The following is a 21,450-nucleotide window of genomic DNA, read 5'->3' on the forward strand; positions in this document are numbered from 1 at the left end:
AAAATATCAATTAAGTCTAACTGTTCTATTATATAATTTAGTATCTCTGCTGCTTTATTGAATCTCTGTCTGGAAGATCTGTCCATTGATGTGCATGGGGTGTTAAAGTCTCCTACTATTATTGTATTCCTGTCAATTTTTCCCTTTATGTCTGTTAGTATTTGTTTTATGTCTTTAGGTGCTGTTGTATTAGGTGCATATATGTTTACATGTATCTTCTCGTATTGTTCCTTTTATCATATAGTTTCCTTCTTTATCTTTCTTTATGGCCTTTGTTTTAAAGTCAATTTTGTCTGATATGAGTATTGCAACCCTGCTTTCTTGTCATTTCCATTTTCATGAAGTATCTTTTTCCATTCCCTCACTTTCAGTCTATGTGTGTCCTTTGCCCTAAAATGGGTCTGTTGTAGGCAGCCTATTGTAATCTTTTGTTCTTTTAATCCAATCTGCCACTCTGTGTCTTTTGATTGGCACATTTGGTCCATTGACATTTAAGGTAATTATTGATAGATATGCATTTATTGCCATTTTATACCTTGTTTTCCTGTTGATTTTATATTTATTCTTTGTCCCTTTCTTTTTCTTTTTGTTTTTCCTTTTGTGGTTTGATTATTTTCTTTCATATTATACTTCTTTTCTCTCATTTTTCATTTTTGTGAATCTATTGTACATTTTGATTTGTGGTTACCCTGTTTTTCAAGTATGTTAACCCCTTTCTATATCTCCTTGCCTTAAACTGGTAGTCATATTGGCAGAAACATATTGTCGGAAAAAAAAATCTACATTTTCTTACTCTCCTCTCCCACCTGTTATGATTTTGATGTCCTATTTTACATGTTCATCCTTTCGCTGTTCATTGTGGTTACTGGCTCATTTAAGTGATTTATTTTCCAATTGTGATTTCCTGTTTCCTACAGATTCTTACTTCTTTTCTATTTAGAGAAGACCTTTCAATATTTCCTTTTGGAGAGGTTTAGGATTGCTGCATTCTTCTAGTTTTTGCTTATCTGAGAAATTCTTTATCTCTCCTTCTATTCTAATTGATAATCTTGCTGCTTAGAGTATCCTAGGTTGCCGATTTTCCCTTTCAGGACTTTGAATATACCTCACCACTCCCTTCTGGCCTGCAACGTTTCTGTTGAAAAACCAGCTGATAGCCTTATGGGGTTTCCCTTGTAATTAACTCTGTTTTTCTCTTGCTTCCCTTAGAACCCTCTCTTTATCTTTAACTTTTGCCACTTTAATTATAATATATCTGGGTGTAGGTCTGTTTAGGTTTATCTTGTTTGAGACCCTCTGTGCTTCTGGTACCTGGATCTCTGTTTCCATCTTTAGGTTTGAGATGTTTTCAGCCATAATTTCTTCAAATACATTTTTGATCCCCTTTTGTCTTTCTTCCCCTTCTGGAATCCCTATTATGTGTACATTGGCACACTTTTATTATCTGGTAGATCTCTTATATTACTTTCATTTTATTTCTTAATTTGGCTTTCTGTCTGCTGTCACGATTGAGTGATTTCCGTTATTCTATCTTCAGCTCACTTATTCGTTCTTCTGCAATATTCATTCTGCTGTTGATTGCCTTTAGCTCAGTTTTCATCTCAGCAATGAGTTTTCCAGTTTTTCTTGGTTCCTCTTTATATTTTCTACTTCCTTTTTACAGTCCTCTGCATTTATATGTTTTTCTTAATTCCTTCAGTATTTTCATTATCTCTGTTTTGAAATCAGTGTGCATTAGACTGAAGAGGTCTGCTTAATTGTTTGTTCATTCAGGGGAATGCTCTTGATCTTTTAACTGGGAGTGTTTCCTCTGCTTCTTCATTTTACTTATACTTCTCTTACTCTGTGAGTTTTTAGGAGAAACAGTTATCTACTGTGGCTTTGGAGGGCTATTTATATGTAGGATCGTCCCTGAGTAGCTTTTGTGGGTTTAATATATTTGGTGGAAGGGCTCTTTTAAGTATGGGTGCCTGTTGGCTCTTTCCTCAGAGTGTGCTGGTGGTTATCCCCTTCATAGTGGATGTGCAGATGTGACGGCTGGTGCCCAGTCCTGGGGTTCTTGGCAGTGGTGGCTCAGGCATGCCTCCAGGTTATAAGATGGGAGTAAAGGCTGCTCACAACCACTCCTGGAGTTTGGGCAGTCTGCGGTGGGGGCCTGTGACCATTCCTGGGGTCCAGGAGGGAAGTGGTGGTGGGCCGTCACCAGTCCTGGGGTCCAAGTGGGTGGCATCAGAGGCCTGCGACCACTCCTTGGGTCCAGGCGTGAGATGTTGGGGGCCCACATCCACTCCTGGTTCTGGGCAGGTTGTGGCAGTGGCCAGCGACCACTCCTAGGGTCCAGGAGGGAGGCAGTGGTGACTTGCGACCGCCCCTGGAGCCCATGCAGGCAGTGTCCTTACCTCCACAAGCACACCCATAGGGAAAAAGGCCATGATTCGGTTCCCACCCCTCCCCTCATGCACACCCCAAACAATGGTGACTGGCCATCTAAGGTAGCCCAGGCTTCCTCCAAGCATACCCCAAGCCACAGTTGCACTGGATTCCAGCCCCCTCATTCTTTCTCCACACCACCAACGCCATTCTTCTCCTTGGTTTTGACCTCCGAAGCCCGAGTTCCAGCCCCCAGCCCCCACCATCACTGGGGATGTGCATGTCAGGCTGGGTAGTGCAGGACAGCGACACTGGCCATCTGTGCAGTTCTCCCTCTGCTCTGGCTGCTGCATACTGGCTGCTGTGCTATCCTCCAAGCCTCTGAAGTTCCCCTCCTGTCACAGCCAGTCTCCCTGCCAGTGAGGTATCTTCCCAGGGTGCAGGAACCTTTCATCTTTCACAGCTCCCTCTCAGTGGTGCAGGTCCAGTCCCAATTCCTTTCTTGCTTTTTTTTCGTTTTTCTTTTTTCCTACCTGGTTACATGGAGATTCTCTTGCCACTTCAGCAGTCTGAGGTGTTCTGCAAGCGTTCAGTAGATATTCTGTGAGAATCGTTCCATATGTAGATGTATTTTTGATGTATTTGTGAGAGAAGGTGAGCTTCACGTCCTACTACTCTGCCAACTTGATTGTTCCCCTCCAACAACGTATTTTTTCTTGATTCAATTTTCGTGGGCTCTATGTTTCTACAAACTTGTCCACTTCTAGGTTGTCGAATTTGTTGCCATATAATTGTTCATAGTATTCTATTATGGTGTTTTTCTGCAGTATTGGTTAATATTTCTCCTTTTTTGTTTCTTATTTTGTTTATTTGGATTCTCTATCTTTTCTTCTTCGTGAGCCTAACCAGAGTTTTATCAATTTTGTTCACCCTTTCAAAGAAACAGTTCTTGCTTTTATTGACTTTTTTTTTTTAAGTCTCTATTTTACTTATTTCCTCTCTGATCTTTATTATTTCCTTCCTTCTGCTGAGTTTAAGGTGTTTTTTGTTGTTCTTTTCCTAGTTCTTTTATGTGGTAGGTTAGGTTATTTATTTGAGAATTTTGTTGTTGTTGTTGTTTGAGGAAGATTTTCTGTATAAAAGATCTGTCCATTGATGTGAGTGGGGTGTTAAAGTCTCCTACTATTATTGTATTCCTGTCAATTTCTCCCTTTATGTCTGTTAGTATTTGTTTTATGTATTCGGGTGCTCCTATATTAGGTGCATATCTGTTGATGAATGTCAAATCCTCTTCTTGTATTGATCCCTTTATCATTATATGGTTTTCTTCTTTATTTTTCTTTATGACCTTTGTTTTAAAGTCAATTTTGTCTGATTTGAGTTTTGCAACCCCCCGCTTTCTTGTCATTTCTGTTTGCATTTCTGTTTCTTTTTCAATCCCCTCACTTTCAAACTATGTGTATTCTTTACCTGAAAGTGGGTCCCTTATAGGCAGCATATTTTAGGCTCTGTTTTTTTATCCAGTCTGCCACTCTGTGTCTTTTTTTAATTTAATTTTTATTTTATATTAGAGTATAGCTGATTTACAATGTTGTGTTAGTTTCAGGTGTATAGCAATGTGATTCAATTGTACATAAACATACATCCATTTTTTTTCAGACTCTTTTCCCTTATAGGTTATTGCAGATTATTTAATAGAGTTCCCTGTGCTATATAGTAGGTCCTTGTTGATTATCTATTTTATGTATAGTAGTGTGTATATGTTAATCCCAAACTCTTTAATTTATCCCTCTCCCCAACTTTCCCCACCATAAGTTCATTTTTAAAGTCTGTGAGTCTGTTTCTGTTTTGTAAATAAGTTCATTTGTATCATATTTTTAGATTCCACATATAAGTAATATCATATGATATTTGTCTTTCTTTGTCTGACTTACTTCACTTAGTATGATAATCTTTAGGTTTATCCATGTTACTGCAAATGGTATTATTTCATTGTTTTTTATGGCTGAGTAATATTTCATTGTGTGTGTGTGTATGTGTATGTATATATATATATATATATATATATATATATATATATATATATATATATTACATCTTCTTTATGCATTCATCTTTTGATGGGCATGTAGGTTGCTCCGTGTCTTGGCTTTGTATAGTGCTGCAATGAATATTGGGGTGTATGTATTTTTTCAAATTATGGTTTTCTCTGGATATACCCACAATCTATGTCTTTTGATTGGAGCATTTAGTCCATTGATATTTAAGGTTATTATTGATAAATTATTGCCATTTTAAACCTTGTTTTCCAGTTGAGTCTATGTTTCTTCTTTGTTCATTTCTTTTTCTTTTTGTGGTTTGATGGTTTTCTTTTATTTTATCCTTGTGTTCTTTTTGGTTTTTGTGAATCTATTGTATGTTTTTGATTTGTGGTTATGCTGTTTTTCAAGTTTGTTAACCCCTTTCTATATCTGCTTGCTTTGGACTGATAGTAATATAGGTTCAAACACATTCTAAAAAAAAAAAAAAAGAATCTACACTTTCTTACTCTTCCCTGACATTTTATGATTGTGATGTCCTCTTTTACATCTTTATATTTATCCTTTTGCTCTTCCTTATGTTTATCATTACTTGCAAAAATAGATTTTTTTCCTTTTGATCAGTATACTGGCTTATTTAAGTGATTTACTTTCCAGTTGTGATTTTCTTTTTCCTATAGATTCTTACTACTTTTCTATTTAGAGAAGACCTTTCAATATTTCCTTTAGGATAAATTTAGTATTGCTATATATTCTTTTAATGTTTGCTTGTCTGAGAAATTCTTTTTCTCTCCTTCTCTTCTAAATGATAATATTGCTGGGTAGGTTATCCTAGGTTGAAGATTTTTCCCTTTCAGGACTTTGAATATATCTTGCCACTCCCTTCTGGCCTGCAATGTTTCTTTAGAGAAATCAGCTGATAGCATTATGGGGGTTCCCTTGTAATAAACCATTTGTTTTTCTGTTTCTGTTTTTAGAATCCCCTCTTTAACTTTTGTCATTTTGATTATAATATTTCTTGGTGTAGGTCTGTTTGTGTTCATCCTGTTTGGAATTCTCTGTGTTTCCTGTACCTAGATATCTATTTCCTTCTTACCTTTGGGAAGTTTTCAGCCATAATTTCTTCAAATACATTTTCAATCCCCTTTTCTCTTTCTTCTCCTTCTGGGATCCCTATTATGCATAGATTGGCACACGTTATGTTATTCCATAGGTCTCTTATACTGCTTTCATTTTATTTATTTTTTATTTTTGGCTTTCTTTCTGCTGTTCTAATTGGGTGGTTTTCATTATTCTATTTTCCAGATCACTTATTTGTTTTCTGCAATATCCATTCTGCTAACATTGCCTTTAGCTCAGCTTTCATCTCTGAAAATGAGTTTTCTAATTTTTCTTGGCTCCTCCTTAAAGTTTCTAGGTCCTTTTAATAGTAATCTGCATTTCTGTTGACAGTCTTTCTTAATTCCTCCAGTATTTTCATTACCTCCTTTTTGAACTCAGTGTCTATTAGACTGAAGAGGTCTGTTTCATTGTTCATTCAGGGGAATTCTCTTGGTCTTTTAACTGGAAGTGGTTCCTCTGCTTCTTCATTTTACTTATATTTCTCTTATGCTGTGAGTTTAGGAGAAATAGTAATCTCCTGTGGTCTTGGAAGGCTATTTATATGTGAGAGTGTCCCCATGTAGCTTGTATGGGTTTAATATTTTTGGCAAGAGGGCTCCTTTTAGTTTAGAGGCATGCTGCCTCTCTCCTCAGCATGTGCTGTCTGTTTTCTCCTTGATAGGGGTTATGCAGATGTGGTCACCTGCATGTTCTCCTTGGGCCCCGCACCAGCAGGGGCAGTGATTGTTGCCTGCTTGTGTGTGTCAGAGTGGCAGCAGCTGTCTGCGCTCACTCCCTGGGCCTGCAATCGCAGGGGCAGTGATTGGTGCCTGCTTGCAGGTCTCTCAGCAGCAGTGGCAGTCTGTGCCCACCTCTGGAGCCCATGATGGCAGCAAGAGCTTGCACCTGCCCCCAGAGCTCAGGTAGGTGGTGTCCTGTTGTTTGAGAGTGCATGTGTGCAAGCAGGGAAAGATGCTCCAACGGCAGTCCTGCCCCTCTCCTTGTGCACCCCCCAACAATGGTGCTTTGCCTCTCTGGTGGGCCCAAGCTTCTTCTGTGTAAAACCTCGGTTGCAGCCACACCACACTCCAGCCCCTTCAGGCTGTCTCCACACAGCCAACCCCAGTCCTCTCCCTGGTTCTGACCTCCATAGCCCAAGCCTCCAGCTTTGTATGTTTTCTTCTCAAGATTGCCTTGGCAATTCAGTGTCTTTTGTGTTTCTGTATAAATTTTAGGATTATTTGTCCTAGTTATGTGAAAAATCTCATGGGTATTTTGACAGGAATTGCATTAAATCTGTAAACTGCTTGGGGGTAGTATGGACATTTTAAAAATATTAATTCTTTGAATCCAAGAATGTGGGATATCTTTACATGTCTTTGTATCATTTTCAAATTCCTTCATCATTGTTTTATAGCTTTCAGAGAATATGTCTTTCACCTCCTTGCTTAAACTTATTCCTAGGTATTTTATTCTTTTCAGTGTGATTGTAAATAGGATTTTTTTTTTTTTTGCTTTCTCTTTCTGATAGTTCATTATTAGTGTATAGAAAAACAATAGATTTCTGAATATTAATCTTGTATCCTGCAACTTTACTGAATTCATTTATTAGTTCAAATAGTTTTTTGGTGGATATTTTAGAATTCTCTCTATATAGTATTATGTCATCTGCAAATAGTGACAGTTTTATTTCTTCCCTTCCAATTTGGATGCCTATTATTTCTTTTTCTTGTTTGATTGCTGTGTCTAGGACTTCCAATACTATATTAAATAAAAATGGCAAGAGTGGGCATCCTTGTGTTCTTCCTGATTTCAGAGCCAATGTTTTCATCTTTTCACCTTTGAGTATGATGTTAGCAGTGGGTTTGTCATAAATGGCCTTTATTATGTTGAAATATGATCCTTGTATATCAACTTTGATGAGGATTTTCATCATGAATTGATGTTGAATTTCATTAAACGATTTTCTTTGTCTATTGAGATGATCATGTAATTTTTATCCTTTCTTAATGTGGTGTACCACATTGACTGATTTGTGAATATTGAATGATCTTTGCATCCCTGGAATAAATTCTGCTTGATCATGGTGTATGATCCTTTTTATATATTGTTGAATGTGGTTTGCTAATATTTTATTGAGAATTTTTACATCTATAGCCATCAGAGATATTGGCCTGTAATTTTCTTTTTTGTAGTGTGTTTGTCTGCTTTTGGTATCAGGGTAATGGTGGCCTCATAGAATGAATTTGGAAATGTTCCATGTTCTTCAATTGTCTGCAATTTTTTGTAAAGCATATGTATTAGCTCTTCCTAAAATGTTTGGTAGAATTCCCCTGTGAAGCCATCCCCTGTGGACTTTTGTTTGCTGGGAGTATTTTTTTATTACAAATTCAATTTCACTACTAGTGTTTGGTCTGTTCAGATTGTCTATTTCTTCCTGAATATTGTCAATTTCTTTGAGGTTGTTCAACTTGTCAGCATCTAATTGTTCATAATATTCACATATAATTTTTTTTGTATCTCTGAGTTGTTATTATTTCTCCTCATTCATTTGTTATTTTATTAATTTAATTCCTCTTTTTTCTTCTTTTTTAGCCTGATTGAATGTTTATTAATTTTGTTTATCTATTCAAGGAATTAGCTCTTGGTTTATCTATCTCTTCTACTGTTGTGTTCTTTTGGGGGAGGTCTCTTTTATTTATTTCCATAATGATCTGTATTATTTTCTTCCTTCTGCTGACTTTGGGCTTTTGGGCTTTTTACTTCTTCTTCTAATTCCTTTAGATGGAAGATTAGGTTGTTTACTTAAGATTTTAATTGTTTACTGAGGTAGGCCTGCATCACCATAAACTTACTCTTAGAACGGCTTTTGCTGCATCTCATAAATTCTGTAAAGTTGTGTTTCTATTTTCATTTGTCTTGAGGTATTTTCTGATTTCCAGTTTGATTTCTTCATTGACCTAGTGTTTTCTTAGTAGCATGTTGTTTAGTCTCCATGTGTTTATGCTTTTCCCATTTTTCTACCTGTAATTATTTCTAGTTTCATACCACTGTAGTTGGAAAAAAATGTTTGATATAATTTCTATTGTTTTAAATTTCTTGAGACTTGTTTTGTGGCCTAGCATGATCTCCTAGATCTATCCTGGAGAATGTTGCAAGTATACTTGAAAAGAATATGTATTCTGTTGTTTTTGGGTGGAATGTCCTGTAGCATAGTATTTGGAACAGAAGCAGACAGATAGATTAATGTAACAGAAGAGAGCCCAGAAATAAACTCCCACACTATGGTCAATTAATCTACAACAATGAAGGGAAGAATATGTAATGGATAAAAGTCTCTTTAATAAGTTGTTCTGGGAAAACTTTACAGCTACATGTAAAAGAATGAGATTAGAACATTTCCTCACCCCATATAAAAAAATAAACTTAAAGTGGATTAAAGACCTAAATGTAAATCCTGAAACCATAAACCTCATAAAAGAGAATTTAGGCTGAACATTCTTTGACAAAAACCATAGCAATATTTTTTGGATCTGTTTCCTAAACCAAAAAAAATAAAATTAAAAATAAACAAATAGGGCCTAATTAAATGTAAAAGTTTTTGCACAGCAAAGGAAATCATTGACAAAACAAAAACGCAACCTAAAGAATGGGAGAAAATGTTTGCAAATGATATGATCAATAAGGGGTTAATATCCAAAATTCATAAACAGCTCTTACAACTCAATAAAAAAGAAATGCAATTTAAAAAATTTCAGAAGACCTGAATAGACATTTTTCTAAAGAAGATACACAGATGTGAAACAGGCACATGAAAAGATGCTCAACATTGCTAATCATCTGAGAAATGTAAATCAAAACCAAGGAGATATCACCTCACACCTGTCAAAATGACACCATTAAAGTCTACACATCACAAATGTTGGTGAGGATGTAGAAAAAGGGTACACTCCAACACTTGGTGGGAATGTAAATTGGTACATCCACTATGGAAAATTGTATGGCAGTTCATCTAAAAACTAAAAATAGGCCTCCCATATGATCCAGCAATTCTAATGCTGGATATATATTTGAAGAAAATGAAAACACTCATTCAAAAAGATACATGCACCCCAATGTTCATAGCAACATTATTTACAAAAGCGAAGATATGGAATCAAACTTAGTGCCTATCAACAGAAGAATGTAATGTGGGAAGAAGATGTGGTATGTATATACTCAGCCATAAAAAAGAATGAAATTCTGCTATTTGCAACAATGTGGATGGACCTAGAGAGTATTATGATTAGTGAAATTAGTCATACAAATCAAGACAAATACTCTGTATTGCACTTACATGTGGAATCTAAAAAATAAATAAATGTATATAACAAAACAAACTGACTCACAGATATAGAGAACAAACTAGTGGTTACCAGTGAGGAAAGAGAAGGGGGAAAGGGTGAGATAGATAGGGCTATGGGATTAAGACAGATAAACTATTGATACAATGTGTAATATAAATGAGCAACAAGGATATATTGTACAGCACAAGGAAATGTAGCCATTACTTTGTAATAACTCTAAATGGAGTATAACCTATAAAAAAATTGAATCACTATGTTGCACACCTGAAAGTAATATAATATTGTAAATCAACTATACTTAAACAAAAAAGAAACAATCAATATAATGAAAAGGCAACCCATGGAGTGGGAGAAAATTTTGAACCAACCATACATCTGATAAGGAATTAATATCCAAAATACATAAAGAACACTTTCAACTCAATAGCAAAAAAAACAATCAGAGTATAAAATGGGCAGAGGACCTGAGTAGATAGTTTCCCAAAGAAGACATACAGGTTGCCCACAGGTACATGAAAGATGCTCAACATCTCTAATCATATTTAACATGAAAATCAAAACCATAATGAGATATCACCGTACACATGTTAGAATAACTATCATCAGGAAGACAAGAGATAACTATATTGGCAAGGATGTAGAGAAGGGAAACTTGTTCACTCTTGGTGGGACTGTAAATCCATGTAGGCACTATGGAAAATAGTATGGAGGTTTCTTAAAAAATAAAAATGGAACTATCATAAGATACATAAGATATAGCATTCCCACTTCTGGATATATATCCAAAGAAAATGAAAATAGAATGTTTAAAAGATATCTGCACTCCCATGTTTATTGTAGTGTTATTCACAATAGCCAAGAGGTAGAAACAACCTAAGTGTCCATTAATGGATGAATGGACAAAAAAAGAACATTTTTAAAAAAAAATTTTATTTATTTATGGCTGTGTTGGGTCTTCGTTTCTGTGTGAGGGCTTTCTCTAGTTGCGGCAAGTGGGGGCCACTCTTCATCGCGGTGCGCGGGCCTCTCACTATCGCGGCCTCTCTTGTTGCGGAGCACAGTCTCCAGATGTGCAGGCTCAGTAATTGTGGCTCACAGGCCTAGTTGCTCCGCGGCATGTGGGATCTTCCCAGACCAGGGCTTGAACCCGTGTCCCCTGCATTGGCAGGCAGATTCTCAACCACTGCACCACCAGGGAAGCCCCAAAAAAGAACATTTTTTACTCAGTATTATTCAGCCATGAGAAAGAAAGAAATCCCATCACAGGTGACATCAATAGACCTTGAGGGCATTATGCTAAGTGAGATTTATAAGTCAGACAGAGAAAGACAAATACTGTATGACATTACTGACATATGGAAACTAAAAAAGCCAAATCATGGAAACAAAGTAGAATGGTGTTTACCAGGGGCTGAGGGGTGGGTGAATAAACTTGCAATTAGAAGATAAGTAAGTTCTGGACATCTAAGGCACAGCATAGTGATTATAGTCAACAATACTCTATTATATACTTCACAATTACTAAGAGACTAGATCTTAATATTATCCGCACGAAAAAGAAATGATGATGTGAGGTGATAGAGGTGTTAGCTAATGCTACAGTGGGAGTCACACTGCAATATATAAATGTATCAAATCAATACACTGTACACCTTAAACTTACACAATTGTTACATGTCAATTATATCTCAATTTTAAAAAAGGAGGCAAAAAACTCTTCTGGAAACATTGTTTAAATAGCTAAACATTCATTAACTATACCACCATTTATTCCACATGTATCTATAGCATCAAAAACAAGATGGTAATTTTCTTTCCAAAACATGTTTTCAAAAGGTAGATTTGTTTTATATAGGTTCAATCAGTTATATGGAAACTGAAACTATAATGGGAAATTTTAGAAGCAAGTCATTTAAAAATAGCTAGTTTTAAAATAGTAGATGTGAACCAACAATTTTTCTGTCTCATTTCTACTGCCTGGACATTTATCCATAAAATATTTAGAGAGCACCTGTTAAAGACTCTGTCCTATGTCTTCTGTATGGTCCTCAATAGAAAAAAGCTATAATAACTTTGGCTGGAATATCAGGTTCATTGTAAAAATAAAAACAGAAATTAAAAAAATATATAAATATACAATATATACATTAAGATTTCTATTTTATAAGTAAATCAATATAATTTAATTCTTATTTGTCTATATGAAAAATACACAAAATATTGTTTACTGTATATAATTTGCATTTTTCTAAAATTTTTGAAATGACTATACTTCACTTTTATATTTAGAAAAAATCAGTATCAATGACAAGTGAATATAACAATTTTAAGTTACCTTACTTTTAAATAGTTAAGAATTCAGTAGTCTCTGACAAAGAGAAGTGTAACTTCAAAGAAGCATTTCTATATATTTAGGAGAGATATATATATATATATATATATATATATATATATATATATATATATATATATATAATATAGCATATGCTTATTATCTGAGTTTTAGCTAATTAAAATAAAATATAAAGATCCCAGTGAAATGGTTTTGCTTCTCAGATAGATTGATAGATAGATAGATAGATAGATAGATAGATAGATAGATAGATAGATAGATATGGATAGACAAATAGATATTTGGGAAATAATCATTATTATTTACCTGGAATGTATATGTCAAAAGACACACTGCTTTATCTTAACTATGGTGATTCAGAAAATTATCCAAAAACATTTTACAGTTATTTATTAGTGTATTTACAAATAATGTATAGATGTTTCTAAACAAAAAGTAACATAGATTTACTAGAGAAAACTGGGACTAGACTGAGAAAATGTTTTATTGTTGAAAGAGTTACATTTGTTAAAATCTCTCCTCCCTTCCTGCCTCCCTCCCTCCCTCCCTTCCTTTCTTCCTTCCTTCATTCCTTCCTCTCCCCCTCCCTCCCTCCTTCCATCCTCTTCTTTTCTTTTTAGTTTTTTTCCATCTCTCTCCCCGTGTCTGCAAGTAAATAAATACCCAAGACAAGCCACTAGAGTATGATTTGGAAAATTATGTCAGAGAGAACAAATGCCTTCTAAATGGCACTCTAATGGCCCCAAAGAGTTAATGAACCTGATATTCTCCATGAACCAGATTCATTTTAATGACACCCTTTCACAGATGAGGTGTGTGGCTAATTATATTTGCACATTTGGCTAGCTGCTTAGTCATGCAAAATGATCGATATTATGTGCCATGAATCACCACCATCTTGCCATATGGACATAATTTTCTGAGTATCTATCTTTTCAAGATTTTATGACAATAGTATCTTATTATTGCTAAAATATGATTGCTTTTGGTAAAATTGTTTCCCTCTATTAAATATGCTAGGAGTATCATTTTAAAAGGATTTTAAATGAAGGTAACTATTTAAAAATTTCCCTTTTAATGCTATACATTTTGAAATGAAGTTAAACAACATAATTGCCCTACTCTTTACATGGCAATCTCCAGCAGGAACTTCATGCAGAGTACAGTGAAGGATTGGAGGGATATTCATGAACGAGAAATCAATAGAGGACACGATGACTCACATTTTTCCCCAAAGTATAATGCAGGTGTGAGGTAAATTTTATAATAATTCTGTGTCAAGTTCTGTTTGATAGGCAAAATGGTCTGAACAGGATTAACAGTACATTCATATTACATTTTGAAATAGAGAACTTTTTATGCCTGATGCTGACTTTAATGGCAAAATTTAATATTCACTTAGTTAACCTGTTAGATTTCACATAAACTGATACTGTGACCATTAACATTATACCAGCATATAGAAAATATGTAGGATAATTGATTATATCATTTATTTAAAACCAGGGCTATTTATAAAAACCAAAAGGTGAAAATCTAAGTCTAAATGAGTGGTGTCTTGGGCAGATAGTATAATGAACAAGACGCATTGTTATTATTTATTATTATCAGAAAAGTAGTGTGCAACAATCAGAATTATTGTAAAATTTCTAAGAAATTTTTTACATATTCCATAGATATTTATAGGTCCATGAGATCTTAAAGACACTCATGCTGAAGATGAGAGCTGTTCTTTTTTTTTAATGAAAGGATAGTTAATTTAAAATGTGTTAGTTTCAAGTGTACAGTAAAGTGATTCAGTTATACATGATATATATAAATTTCAGATTCTTTTCATTATAGCTAGTAACAAGATATTGAATATAGTTCCCTGTGCTATACAATAGATCCTTGTTGTTTATCAATAATAGTGTGTATCTGTGAACCCCAAACTCCTAATTTATCCCTCCCCCCTCCACTTTCCCCTTTGGAAACCATGAATTTGTTTTCTATATGTGTGAGTCTGTTTCTGTTTGGTAAATAAGTTCATTTGTATCATTTTTTTTAGATTCAATATATAAGTGATATCACATGATATTTATCTTTCTCTGACTGACTTCACTTAGTATGATAATCTCTAGGACCATCCATGTTGCTGCAAATGGCAATATTTATTTTTATGGCTGAGTAATATTCCATTATATATACAAACACACACACACCACCTCTTCTTTTTCCATTAATCTGTTGATGGCTACTTAGGTTGCTTCCATGTCTTGGCTATTGTAAATAGTGTTGCTTTGGACATTGGGGTGCACATATCTTTTCAAATTAGAGTTTTTTTCTTTGTGGATATATACTTACGAGTGGGATTGCTGGATCATATGGTAACTCTACTTTTAGTGTTTTAAGGAACCTCCCTTACTGGTTTCCATAGTGGCTGTACCAATTTACATTCCCACCAACAGTGTAGGAGGGTTCCCTTTTTTCCACACCCTCTCCAGCATTTATTATTTGTAAACTTTTTGTTGATGGACATTCTGACTGGTGTGAGGTGATACCACATTAATTTTGATTTGTGTTTCTCTAATAATTAGTGATGTGGAGCATCTTTTCATGTGCCTGTTGGCCATTCATATGTCTTGTTTTTGGAGAAATGTCTACTTAGGTCTTCTGCCTACTTTTTAAATTTGGTTATGTGGGGTTTTTGTTTGTTTGGTTTTGTTTTTGATATTGAGCTGTATGAGCTGTTTATTTTGGAAATCAAGCCCGTGTCAGTCACATTGTTTGCAAATATTTTCTCTGAATCCGTAAGTTGTATTTTTGTTTTGTTTATGGTTTCTTTTGCTGTGCAAAAGCTTATAAGTTTGATTAGATCCCACTTGTTTATTTTTGCTGTTATTTATCTTGCCTTGGAAGCTGAAATAAGAAAGTATTGCTACAATTTATGTCAGAGAATATTTTGCCTATGTACTAGTCTAGGAGTTTTATGGTGTTCCAGCTTATATTTAAATCTTTAAGGCATTTTGAGTTTGTTTTTGTGTGTGGTGTGGGGGTGTGTTCTAACTTCATTGATTTACATGCAGCTGCCCAGCTTTCCCAATACCACTTGCTAAAGAGACTGTCTTCTCCAGTCTCCTTTGTTGAAGATTAATTGACCGTAGGTGTGTGTGGGTTTATTTCTATGCTCTGTATTCTGTTCCATTGATCTATATGTCTGTTTTTGTGCCAGTACCATACTGTTTTGATTACTGTAGCTTTGTAGTATTGTCTGACATCTGGGAGGGTTATGCCCCCAGCTTTGTTCTTTTTCCTCAGGATTGCTTTGGCAATTCTTGGTCTTTTATTGTTCCATATAAAGTTTAGGATTATTTGTTCTAGCTGTAAAATGTCATGGGTAATTTGATAGGGATTGCATTAAATCTATAGATTGCTTTGGGTAGTATGGCCATTTTAACAATATTAATTCTTCCAGTCCAAGAGCATGGGATATTTTTCCATTTATTTGAATCATCTTCAGTTTTCTTTATCAATGTTTTATAGTTCTCAGGGTATAGCTCTCAGTCTTTCACCTCCTTTGTCAGGTTTATTCCTAGGTATTTTTTCTTTTTACACAATTTTAAATAGGATTAAAAATTTTTTTCTATTCTGATATTTCATTATTAGTGAGAATAAATGCAACAATTTTCTGCATGTTAATTATTCTATTTTTTAAAAAATCCGTGGCTCTCTTACAAATTTTTTAGTTTAATAATTTAGATTATCAGATAAGTTAATGTTTATGGAAAAATAAAATTTGTTACACTTGGAAAATATCCCTAAATTTCTTATTTGAGTTTGTGTGTGCATTCTTCACATGTGTATGTGTGTTTACAATTGCATATTTATGGGCCATTTAGGACTCTTGAGGTTTGAACAGACAAACTTTTTGAAGTATAAGGGAATATACTGACTTAATTAAATTTAAAAAATTAGTGGAGGTCTTGTATTAAGTATGGTTTAATTCCAAAGCTTAAACAATACCATATGGCTTGGCTTTCTTTCCATCTCTAGGATCAGCTTTCTACTGCTTTCAGTCCAAGGCTCCTACTCTCACATCAACCTTATTTTGATGGTACCCAGCAGAAAACACAGAATGGTATCTATGTGTCTCCTTCTAAACAAGCAAATAAAAATATTCCCTTTCCTTGGTAAGATAAGATTCCCTATCTATCTGTTCTCATAGCCAGAAGGATGTGATTCTTGACTTTGGCAAGCCTGAGTTGGGCTAATTATTCCTAAACTCAGGGATGAAGCCAATTATCCCGATTATATAGGTAATAAGTGAGAGAGTGAACAATTCTTCAGAAGAAAATTGACGTACTATTTCCAAAAATACAGTGAATGCATGTTGAGGTGGCAAATAACATTTCCACTCTTAATCATAACATAATACAAATAATGTATAAGTTGCACCCCAATCTAGACCCCTTCTCACCAGATAATTGATGGGACCATTTGACAGGTTGTGGACACTGACCTCTGTTCTTTCTTTTTCCTCTTCTTTGATATGCTGGTCCTCTGCTATCTACCTATTCTTTCCTATATAGTATTGCTGGTTGATGTCTGCTGCTATTTAATATTTTATCATTTGTTTAATTATTGGTTGGTCAGGAATGACCCACTAATCATAGAAAATTGTTACTCTGTCTGCAATGGTTCAACTTTCAGAAGACAAATGTATGCAATTCTGAAATTTTAGGTGGCCTCAGTTTTTAACATAGTGCCTTCTGACTGGGTTGAATCTTCATTTTTATACATCTGTTGTTGGATTAGTTTTTATTGTTGTTTGTTTTTGTTTTAAATAACCCTGATTTTTGGACAAGAGGAAATCATAGAGGCTGAATTCCTCCTGAGAAATTAATGCCATTACATTAAGAAAAGATGGCAGGGAGGGAGGGAAAGAGAGAAAGGGAGGGATAAATGAAGGACTAATAACTAAAATAAACCAAATAAAAATATTCTTCCTGTTCTCCTCAACTTCGTGGAGTAGGTAAGAAGAAATATTGTCTTTAAAGTCTCTAAGGATGCCAAACAATAATAAACTTTCTTTCATATTTGAGTATCTTATGGGCCTGGAACAGATTGTGTTGTTTTACACAATAACATTTTTGTTTGATTTTTAAAAATATAAATTTACTTTGGTACAACAATAAATTAATATGGTTATATTTCACATAAAATACTCTAGAATGTGAAAACCCAAGCTTATCAAAGACAGGGGATCATCACACCCCATCTTGAGTTCAGAATTAGAACTTTTATTTACAAAATATTTACATTACATTTTGTCATTCAAACATTTAAGTTAATATAAAGTGAAGAAATTAAGCCTTTTGCATTGATGTGAAACAACTCTAATATGTAAAACAAAAATATGTGTTCCACGAACCAGGACTTAGAAAAATACTTGCATGTTGATAAAATGAAAAACCACACCTTCAACCATTTTTGCATGCCTAGATAGTTAGAAATAAATTTTTATTAGTTATAGTTTGCCAATATAATAACAAATTCTTAAATTTACTATATACAGGATTTTATACTAAGCCTTCTATGGATATAAATCCATTAAACCATTTAAACCCTTTTTTTTAAATGAAGAAACCAAGCTAGATGATTTAAGCCAGGTGTCCATTTTTTTAAAAAATTTATTTATTCATTTATTTATTTATGGCTGTGTTGGGTCTTCGTTGCTGTGCACAGGCTTTCTCTAGTTGCAGCGAGCGGGGGCTAATCTTTGTTGCAGTGCACAGGCTTCTCATTGCGGTGGCTTCTCTTGTTGCAGAGCATGGGCTCTAGGTCCGTGAGCTTCAGTAGTTGTAGCATGCAGGCTCAGTAGTTGTGGCTTCGGCTCTAGAGTGCAGGCTCAGTAGTTCTGGTGCATGGGCTTAGTTGCTCCATGGCATGTGGGATCTTCCCAGACCAAGGCTTGAACCTGTGTCCCCTGCATTGGCTGGAGGATTCTTAACCACTGCACCACCAGGGAAGCCCCCAGGTGTCCATTTTAAAGGTATTAGAAATCAGAGCAAAGTGAAGCTCTGACATCTAAGCTTTCTCTTAACAAATATAAATTATCATTTTATGAATAATTTATTAATTATAAATATTTATACTCTTTATACTAAGGGAAAGTTGCTAATAAAATCAGTATTAGTGAAAATTATTTATAGTAATATGATTAATTTCATTCTTGTCTAACAATTCTTAATAATTATTCTAAATAAGTTTTATTAAAAGATTGAAAACATCCACATAAATGAAAGCCAATAATCTATATAGCAAAATATATTTCTGGTTTATAACCATAATATCATATACCTTGTGTAAAATAAAAAATTTATTTATTGTTTGCACAAAGGCTGTGATAACAAAATAAATGACCATGTTGAAGAATGTAAGACATGAATCTGCTTTTCTCACTTTTGATAATTCAACTGTGTTGTTCAAAGGTTTATTCTGGAAGTTTGGAACTATTCAAGTGGATCATTGAGTTTTGGGGAACTCTAGTGATTGATAGATGGAATTGGTGTTAATTAAAGTACTTGCCTGGGGCCTTTTCAGTGCTCTCTTAAAGAAAATAACATCCACCCAAAGCAGCCATTACCAAAATTTTTTTCTAATCTCCTCTTGTAAAATATAGAAAATAAACTATTTTTCTCTATAAAAATGATTCACAACCTAGAGATATGTATCAAGTCCTCTACTTCATTTTTAAGTATGCTATAATATGAACTATCTCCAGAAAAAGCTTAAATAAAATTTGAGTGGACCATCTGAAATTAGGGAGCATTAAGACTTTAAGTTATAGTTCCAAGAAGCATTGTATTTTTATCTAATTTTGGAAATTTTGGAGTTTAGCCTTAACATTCAGTTATATTTAAACACGTTATTTTAAATAATAAAATAGATTTCCATCTAAAAACAATTCAATGTTCTATATTAGGAAGATCAAAAAGGCTGATAAAGTAGTATGCATACAATGCATACTTGTGATTCACTGATGGATAATGTAAGTTTTCTATCAAATATTTTTAATATTTACTGGAGATGAATTCTAGCTAATTAGACTTAAAATCATCACACATAACAAAACAAAATGTTTATAGCTAAGTCATTCCTTAAGTCGTACCCAGAAGAGTTTGCCAATAGTGACTGATGCCTGGGTTCCTGGAGAGGCTCTATCCAGGCTGTTAAGGATTTGTTTCAGTTCTATAAACTACTCCTTCAGTAAACTTTTTTCCTTTAAATGATCTAGTTGTCTACATTTCCTGACACAAATGAATCTTAACTGATATGCTTCTTCTTTATGTCTTGTAAACTTTGAGATTATATTTTTTCTGAAATATTCAGTTTTACCTTGTTCCATTTGGATCAACTATACCATGTATTCATATTTTCTACTGGAAAAAAATAGTTCAGTGATTAATATTTTTGCATGTATCATACTTATTTATTCATACTAAAAGCTTGTTTTTGGTTAAGTCAAATAATACCGTTACAAATATCACTATAACATGCAGTTAACCAAACATCTATAACAAAGTATACTAATGATAATGAAACAAAACTAAGACCAACTAATAAATATAAAGCAAGACAGGGAATATTGCCAGTATTTTATAACTTTATATGTAGAATAATTTATAGAAATATCAGATCATTATGCTGTACGTCTGAAACTAATATATTGTAAGTGTACTTCAATAAAAATAAATAAATAAAAATTTTAAAAAATAAAGGAAAAATGACCACAGTTGAAAACCATAGCCATGTCATAACCAGAAAACCATGAATAACCAATGAGAAATGTATTTCCAAAAATGTTGCCCACAATTGAAACTTGTGCTTCATATAGAAGAAGCTTTGCAGCTTAGCCAGCCATCGTTTGGCATGTATATTATTTATTAGACTACTGAGTAGAGGTTTCCAGGAAATTATGGATAAGTTAATATTTTATGAATACTAAATATTGGTTTAATTACTCATTTGGTTACAGGGAATTACATCTCAGTCATCACAAACATGAAATTCTGAGATTGTATTTCATTTTTCTTTAGGAACAGAAAAGAGGAATATTTTGAGAATTTTTCTGATTAAGAAGACTCCACAGGGTTCTGCTGACAATTCTTGAAATAATAATGCCTTAGTTATACATTTAATTCTAAGTTTGGTCATTTTTTCTTTGTCTGTGGTTGATTTCTAGTTTCATGTGTTGTGGTCAGAAAAGATGCTTGAAATAATTTCTAAACTCTTAAATTTGTTGAGACTTGTTTTGTGCCCAAGTACGTGGTTAATCTTAGAGAGTTTTCCATGTGCACTTGAAAAGAATGTGTATTCTGCTTATTTTGAATGTAATGTCCAAAATATATCAATTAAGTCTAACTGTTCTATTGTATCATTTAGGATCACTGTTGTCTTATTGATTTTCTTTCTCAAAGACCTGTCCATTGATGTGAGTGGCTTATTAAAATCTCTTTCTATTATTGTATTCTTATCAATTTCTCCCTTTATGTCTGTTAGTACTCATTTTATGTATTTGGGTGCTCTTATATCAGGTGCATATATGTTGACAAGGGTAATATTCTCTCTTTGTATTGATCCTTTTTCATTATACAGTGTCCTTCTTTATCTTTTATATAGTCTTTGTTTTAAGGTCTATTTTGTCTAATGTGAGTATCACAACCCTACTTTCTTGTATTTCTGTTAGCATGAAATATCTTTTTCCATCCCCTCACTTTCAATCCATGCGTGTCCTTTGCCCTAAAGTGGGTCTCTTGTAGGCAGCATGTTGTAGGCTCTTTTTTTTTTTTTATCCAATCTGCCACTCTGTGTCTTTTGATTGGAGCATTTATTCCATTGGTATTTAAGGTAATTATTAACAGGTATGTATTTATTGCCATTTTAAACCTTGTTTTCCTGTTGATTTTATATTTATTCTTTGTACCTTTCTTTTTCTTTTTGTTTTTTCCTTTGTGGTTTGATGAATTTTCTTTTGTATTATGCTTGTTTTCTCTTCTTTTTGTTTTTTCTGTTAATCTATTGTATGTTTTCGATTTGTGGTTATCCTCTTTTTTTAAGTATGTTAACCCCTTCGTATATCTACTTGCTTTAGACTGGTAGTCATATCAGCTCAAACAGATTCTAGGGAAAAAAAATCTACATTTTCTTATTCTCCTCCCCTACATTTTATGATTTTGATGGCCACCTTTTCATCTTCATG

The 21,450-nt window shown here is 34.0% G+C and overlaps 1 long non-coding RNA gene across 1 annotated transcript in view; it reads right to left on the reverse strand.

Annotated features, from left to right (window-relative positions):
- Positions 1-4,280: 4,280 nt before the first annotated feature.
- LOC309630626 overlaps positions 4,281-21,450 on the reverse strand; it is a 30,129-nt gene continuing 12,959 nt past the window's right edge. Inside the window, exon 2 of the long non-coding RNA XR_014245847.1 lies at positions 4,281-19,630. This is a non-coding gene — a long non-coding RNA (uncharacterized lncRNA). The remainder of the gene's footprint in view (positions 19,631-21,450) is intronic.

Source organism: Balaenoptera borealis, assembly GCF_965194805.1.
Source record: "Balaenoptera borealis genome assembly, chromosome: 1".
NCBI classification, from domain to species: domain Eukaryota; kingdom Metazoa; phylum Chordata; class Mammalia; order Artiodactyla; family Balaenopteridae; genus Balaenoptera; species Balaenoptera borealis.